This window comes from Taudactylus pleione, unplaced genomic scaffold (genome assembly GCF_031769625.1).
Source record: "Taudactylus pleione unplaced genomic scaffold, aTauple2 ptg000069l, whole genome shotgun sequence".
NCBI classification, from domain to species: domain Eukaryota; kingdom Metazoa; phylum Chordata; class Amphibia; order Anura; family Myobatrachidae; genus Taudactylus; species Taudactylus pleione.
The window spans coordinates 12,791,840-12,799,084 of record NW_028284471.1 but is presented as its reverse complement, the minus strand read 5'-3'; positions in this window follow the sequence as shown (position 1 = coordinate 12,799,084).

Genomic DNA, 7,245 nt, shown 5'->3' with positions numbered 1-7,245 from the left:
ATTTTGCTTGCTTTTAGTATCTTAATAGTATGCATTATTGCATTTAACCTAGTGTAATTGTTCTACTAACTGTTAGTATAGCATCATGCTGTGTAGTGCTGTTCTGTAAGGCACCGTATGGAGTGGCATTATATTGTATGGATGCTTCCTGTTGAATATTTTGCTTGCTTTTAGTATCTTAATAGTATGCATTATTGCATTTAACCTAGTGTAATTGTTCTACTAACTGTTAGTATAGCATCATGCTGTGTAGTGCTGTTCCGTAAGGCACCGTATGGAGTGGCATTATATAGTATGGATGCTTCCTGTTGAATATTTTGCTTGCTTTTAGTATCTTAATAGTATGCATTATTGCATTTAACCTAGTGTAATTGTTCTACCGACTGTTAGTATAGCATCATGCTGTGTAGTGCTGTTCCGTAAGGCACCGTATGGAGTGGCATTATATAGTATGGATGCTTGCTTTTAGTATCTTAATAGTATGCATTATTGCATTTAACCTAGTGTAATTGTTCTACCGACTGTTAGTATAGCATCATGCTGTGTAGTGCTGTTCTGTAAGGCACCGTATGGAGTGGCATTATATAGTATGGATGCTTCCTGTTGAATATTTTGCTTGCTTTTAGTATCTTAATAGTATGCATTATTGCATTTAACCTAGTGTAATTGTTCTACCAACTGTTAGTATAGCATCATGCTGTGTAGTGCTGTTCCGTAAGGCACCGTATGGAGTGGCATTATATAGTATGGATGCTTGCTTTTAGTATCTTAATAGTATGCATTATTGCATTTAACCTAGTGTAATTGTTCTACCAACTGTTAGTATAGCATCATGCTGTGTAGTGCTGTTCCGTAAGGCACCGTATGGAGTGGCATTATATAGTATGGATGCTTGCTTTTAGTATCTTAATAGTATGCATTATTGCATTTAACCTAGTGTAATTGTTCTCAAAACTGTTAGTATAGCATCATGCTGTGTAGTGCTGTTCCGTAAGGCACCGTATGGAGTGGCATTACATAGTATGGATGCTTCCTTTTGCATATTTTTGCTTGCTTTTAGTATCTTCATAGTTTACATTATTGCATTTAGCCTAGTGTAATTGTCCTTAAAAGTTTAAATAGCATCATGCTGTGTAGTGCTGTTCCGTATGGAGTGGCATAAAGTATGGTTGTTTTTAGTTAGTATTTTTAATACTATGCATTATTGCATTTAACCTAGTTTGTGTCCTTAAAACTGTTATACAGCATGTGTGGTGCTGTTCCGTAATGGTGCGTATCCACATTGCAATTTAAATCGCACATGTATCGTGCACATTTTGGTCAAACTACCAGTGATGCGTGCGCCCGCAGGTCGGTTCCGACATCTATCATCGCCCGTACATGCTGGTCAACCTGACAATCACGTCAGGTTCCGCATGTACGGCGATGATGAATGTGTGTGCTACACTGAACGTTCAGTGTAGGCACATTACAGACATGGAAACGACATCACGATTACAATGTCGTAATCGTGCTGTCATTTCCATGTCTGGTAGTGGATACGCACCTTTAGGCAGCGTATGGAGTGGCATTATAAATTATGGTTGCTTTTAGTTATAATCGTAATCGTATATATTATTGAATTTAACCTAGTTTAATTGTCCTTAACTGTTAGTATAGCATCATGCTATGTGGTGCTGTTCCGTATGGAGTGGCATTCTATAGTATGGTTGCTTCCTGTTAGTAGCATATCCCGCTTGCTTTTAGGTAATATATTAATAGGTTACACTTAACAAATACAAACTATATTTATTGCCCCTAAAACTTAGTATGGTGTGGCGTGTCATAATGCTGTATATTTCCTGCCTGTAGGGTGTTGTACCAATTATTTACAATTGGCAGTGTTATATTTTCAGTAGAAACTTTCTTTACCTCCTAGAATTACTGCACTTCTCATTCCAGCAGCTACTCTAATGAACATTGAGGTTTTTGGATACCTTAAAGAAAATGATTTGCTTCATCCATTGGCAGTGGTACAAGCGGAAACCAGTGTCTTCAAACAGCTTGGATATTATAGATGGCTTTGTGGTGGACATTACAGGAGTTTATCAGGATACAGTGCTGCAGACTATTGAGCCTATGAAGCTACCAGACAAGACGCTTACTGACGACTATCCAGAGGCAATGATATCCTGTATTCATTGTAAGTAATTGGCTTGCTTTAATATCTTAATAGGTTACATCCAACAATACAAACTATATTTTCATTCTCTATAAAACTACTTTGGCTTTATGCTGTGAGGTGCTGTGACGTAAGGTGCCGTGCGACATGTCATCCTACAGTATGGTGCTTTGTGGTTATCACTCTCATATCCTTCTTTCTTTTTCTTTAATGTCTTCTTTTCTCTCAAATGTTGCGATTCGATGGTTCCGGTCTATGCAGCAGTGAGTCTCTATAGCAGTGTTAGTCTGCATTCCCAGTAGTTGGTTCCAGAACTGAGTTCCGCTACGAACGGTTGCAGACCTTCACGGCTAAGACTCCAGTTCTGTATATCTTCGTCATGCTGAGAGATGCTGTGAGGTGCTGTGCTGTGAGGTGTTGTGTCGTAAGGTGCCGTGCGACATGTCATCCTACAGTATGGTGCTTTGTGGTTATCACTCTCATATCCTTCTTTCTTTTTCTTTAATGTCTTCTTTTCTCTCAAATGTTGCGATTCGATGGTTCCGGTCTATGCAGCAGTGAGTCTCTATAGCAGTGTTAGTCTGCGTTCCCAGTAGTTGGTTCCAGGACTGAGTTCCGCTACGAACGGTTGCAGACCTTCACGGCTAAGACTCCAGTTCTGTATATCTTCGTCATGCTGAGAGATGCTGTGAGGTGCTGTGCTGTGTGGTGTTGTGCCGTAAGGTGCCGTGCGACATGTCATCCTACAGTATGGTGCTTTGTGGTTGTCACTCTCATATCCTTCTTTCTTTTTCTTTAATGTCTTCTTTTCTCTCAAATGTTGCGATTCGATGGTTCCGGTCTATGCAGCATTGAGTCTCTATAGCAGTGTTAGTCTGCGTTCCCAGTAGTTGGTTCCAGGACTGAGTTCCGCTACGAACGGTTGCAGACCTTCACGGCTAAGACTCCAGTTCTGTATATCTTCGTCATGCTGAGAGATGCTATGAGGTGCTGTGCTGTGTGGTGTTGTGTCGTAAGGTGCCGTGCGACATGTCATCCTACAGTATGGTGCTTTGTGGTTATCACTCTCATATCCTTCTTTCTTTTTCTTTAATGTCTTCTTTTCTCTCAAATGTTGCGATTCGATGGTTCCGGTCTATGCAGCAGTGAGTCTCTATAGCAGTGTTAGTCTGCGTTCCCAGTAGTTGGTTCCAGGACTGAGTTCCGCTACGAACGGTTGCAGATCTTCACGGCTAAGACTCCAGTTCTGTATATCTTCGTCATGCTGAGAGATGCTGTGAGGTGCTGTGCTGTGTGGTGTTATGCCGTAAGGTGCCGTGCGACATGTCATCCTACAGTATGGTGCTTTGTGGTTATCACTCTCATATCCTTCTTTCTTTTTCTTTAATGTCTTCTTTTCTCTCAAATGTTGCGATTCGATGGTTCCGGTCTATGCAGCATTGAGTCTCTATAGCAGTGTTAGTCTGCATTCCCAGTAGTTGGTTCCAGAACTGAGTTCCGCTACGAACGGTTGCAGACCTTCACGGCTAAGACTCCAGTTCTGTATATCTTCGTCATGCTGAGAGATGCTGTGAGGTGCTGTGCTGTGAGGTGTTGTGTCGTAAGGTGCCGTGCGACATGTCATCCTACAGTATGGTGCTTTGTGGTTGTCACTCTCATATCCTTCTTTCATTTTTTTTTCATGTCTTCATAGTTTATTGTTGATTGTAACCTTTTTGTCTCTCATTGTCCCTATTTACAGTTGGCAGGTTTGTTTTGAGTATACATTTTCTTTACTTCCTAGAATTTCTGCACTTCTCACTTGAGCAGCTACTCTAATGAACATTGAGGGTTTTGGATACGTGAAAGAAAATGGTTTGCTTCAATGTTACAAGGGGAAACTGGTGTCTTCAAACATGGTGGATATTATAGACTGGTTTGTGTGTGGCCATATCAAGAGGCCATCAGGATACAGTGCTGCAGACTATTGAGTTTCTAAAGCTACCAGACAAGATTCTTACGAACTTCCATGCCCAGGTAATGCTTGTTTTAATATCCTAATAGTCTGTATTGTTTAGTTTAACCTAATTTAATTATCCTTAAAACTTAAAATGGCATCATACTGTGTGGTGCTGTTCTGTAAGGCACCGTATGGAGTGGCATTATATAGTATGGATGCTTGCTTTTAGTATCTTAATAGTATGCATTATTGCATTTAACCTAGTGTAATTGTTCTACCAACTGTTAGTATAGCATCATGCTGTGTAGTGCTGTTCCGTAAGGCACCGTATGGAGTGGCATTATATAGTTTGGATGCTTCCTGTTGAATATTTTGCTTGCTTTTAGTATCTTAATAGTATGCATTATTGCATTTAACCTAGTGTAATTGTTCTACTAACTGTTAGTATAGCATCATGCTGTGTAGTGCTGTTCTGTAAGGCACCGTATGGAGTGGCATTATATAGTATGGATGCTTCCTGTTGAATATTTTGCTTGCTTTTAGTATCTTAATAGTATGCATTATTGCATTTAACCTAGTGTAATTGTTCTACTAACTGTTAGTATAGCATCATGCTGTGTAGTGCTGTTCCGTAAGGCACCGTATGGAGTGGCATTATATAGTATGGATGCTTCCTGTTGAATATTTTGCTTGCTTTTAGTATCTTAATAGTATGCATTATTGCATTTAACCTAGTGTAATTGTTCTACCGACTGTTAGTATAGCATCATGCTGTGTAGTGCTGTTCCGTAAGGCACCGTATGGAGTGGCATTATATAGTATGGATGCTTGCTTTTAGTATCTTAATAGTATGCATTATTGCATTTAACCTAGTGTAATTGTTCTACCGACTGTTAGTATAGCATCATGCTGTGTAGTGCTGTTCTGTAAGGCACCGTATGGAGTGGCATTATATAGTATGGATGCTTCCTGTTGAATATTTTGCTTGCTTTTAGTATCTTAATAGTATGCATTATTGCATTTAACCTAGTGTAATTGTTCTACCAACTGTTAGTATAGCATCATGCTGTGTAGTGCTGTTCCGTAAGGCACCGTATGGAGTGGCATTATATAGTATGGATGCTTGCTTTTAGTATCTTAATAGTATGCATTATTGCATTTAACCTAGTGTAATTGTTCTCAAAACTGTTAGTATAGCATCATGCTGTGTAGTGCTGTTCCGTAAGGCACCGTATGGAGTGGCATTACATAGTATGGATGCTTCCTTTTGCATATTTTTGCTTGCTTTTAGTATCTTCATAGTTTACATTATTGCATTTAGCCTAGTGTAATTGTCCTTAAAAGTTTAAATAGCATCATGCTGTGTAGTGCTGTTCCGTATGGAGTGGCATAAAGTATGGTTGTTTTTAGTTAGTATTTTTAATACTATGCATTATTGCATTTAACCTAGTTTGTGTCCTTAAAACTGTTATACAGCATGTGTGGTGCTGTTCCGTAATGGTGCGTATCCACATTGCAATTTAAATCGCACATGTATCGTGCACATTTTGGTCAAACTACCAGTGATGCGTGCGCCCGCAGGTCGGTTCCGACATCTATCATCGCCCGTACATGCTGGTCAACCTGACAATCACGTCAGGTTCCGCATGTACGGCGATGATGAATGTGTGTGCTACACTGAACGTTCAGTGTAGGCACATTACAGACATGGAAACGACATCACGATTACAATGTCGTAATCGTGCTGTCATTTCCATGTCTGGTAGTGGATACGCACCTTTAGGCAGCGTATGGAGTGGCATTATAAATTATGGTTGCTTTTAGTTATAATCGTAATCGTATATATTATTGAATTTAACCTAGTTTAATTGTCCTTAACTGTTAGTATAGCATCATGCTATGTGGTGCTGTTCCGTATGGAGTGGCATTCTATAGTATGGTTGCTTCCTGTTAGTAGCATATCCCGCTTGCTTTTAGGTAATATATTAATAGGTTACACTTAACAAATACAAACTATATTTATTGCCCCTAAAACTTAGTATGGTGTGGCGTGTCATAATGCTGTATATTTCCTGCCTGTAGGGTGTTGTACCAATTATTTACAATTGGCAGTGTTATATTTTCAGTAGAAACTTTCTTTACCTCCTAGAATTACTGCACTTCTCATTCCAGCAGCTACTCTAATGAACATTGAGGTTTTTGGATACCTTAAAGAAAATGATTTGCTTCATCCATTGGCAGTGGTACAAGCGGAAACCAGTGTCTTCAAACAGCTTGGATATTATAGATGGCTTTGTGGTGGACATTACAGGAGTTTATCAGGATACAGTGCTGCAGACTATTGAGCCTATGAAGCTACCAGACAAGACGCTTACTGACGACTATCCAGAGGCAATGATATCCTGTATTCATTGTAAGTAATTGGCTTGCTTTAATATCTTAATAGGTTACATCCAACAATACAAACTATATTTTCATTCTCTATAAAACTACTTTGGCTTTATGCTGTGAGGTGCTGTGACGTAAGGTGCCGTGCGACATGTCATCCTACAGTATGGTGCTTTGTGGTTATCACTCTCATATCCTTCTTTCTTTTTCTTTAATGTCTTCTTTTCTCTCAAATGTTGCGATTCGATGGTTCCGGTCTATGCAGCAGTGAGTCTCTATAGCAGTGTTAGTCTGCGTTCCCAGTAGTTGGTTCCAGGACTGAGTTCCGCTACGAACGGTTGCAGACCTTCACGGCTAAGACTCCAGTTCTGTATATCTTCGTCATGCTGAGAGATGCTGTGAGGTGCTGTGCTGTGTGGTGTTGTGCCGTAAGGTGCCGTGCGACATGTCATCCTACAGTATGGTGCTTTGTGGTTGTCACTCTCATATCCTTCTTTCTTTTTCTTTAATGTCTTCTTTTCTCTCAAATGTTGCGATTCGATGGTTCCGGTCTATGCAGCATTGAGTCTCTATAGCAGTGTTAGTCTGCATTCCCAGTAGTTGGTTCCAGAACTGAGTTCCGCTACGAACGGTTGCAGACCTTCACGGCTAAGACTCCAGTTCTGTATATCTTCGTCATGCTGAGAGATGCTGTGAGGTGCTGTGCTGTGTGGTGTTGTGTCGTAAGGTGCCGTGCGACATGTCATCCTACAGTATG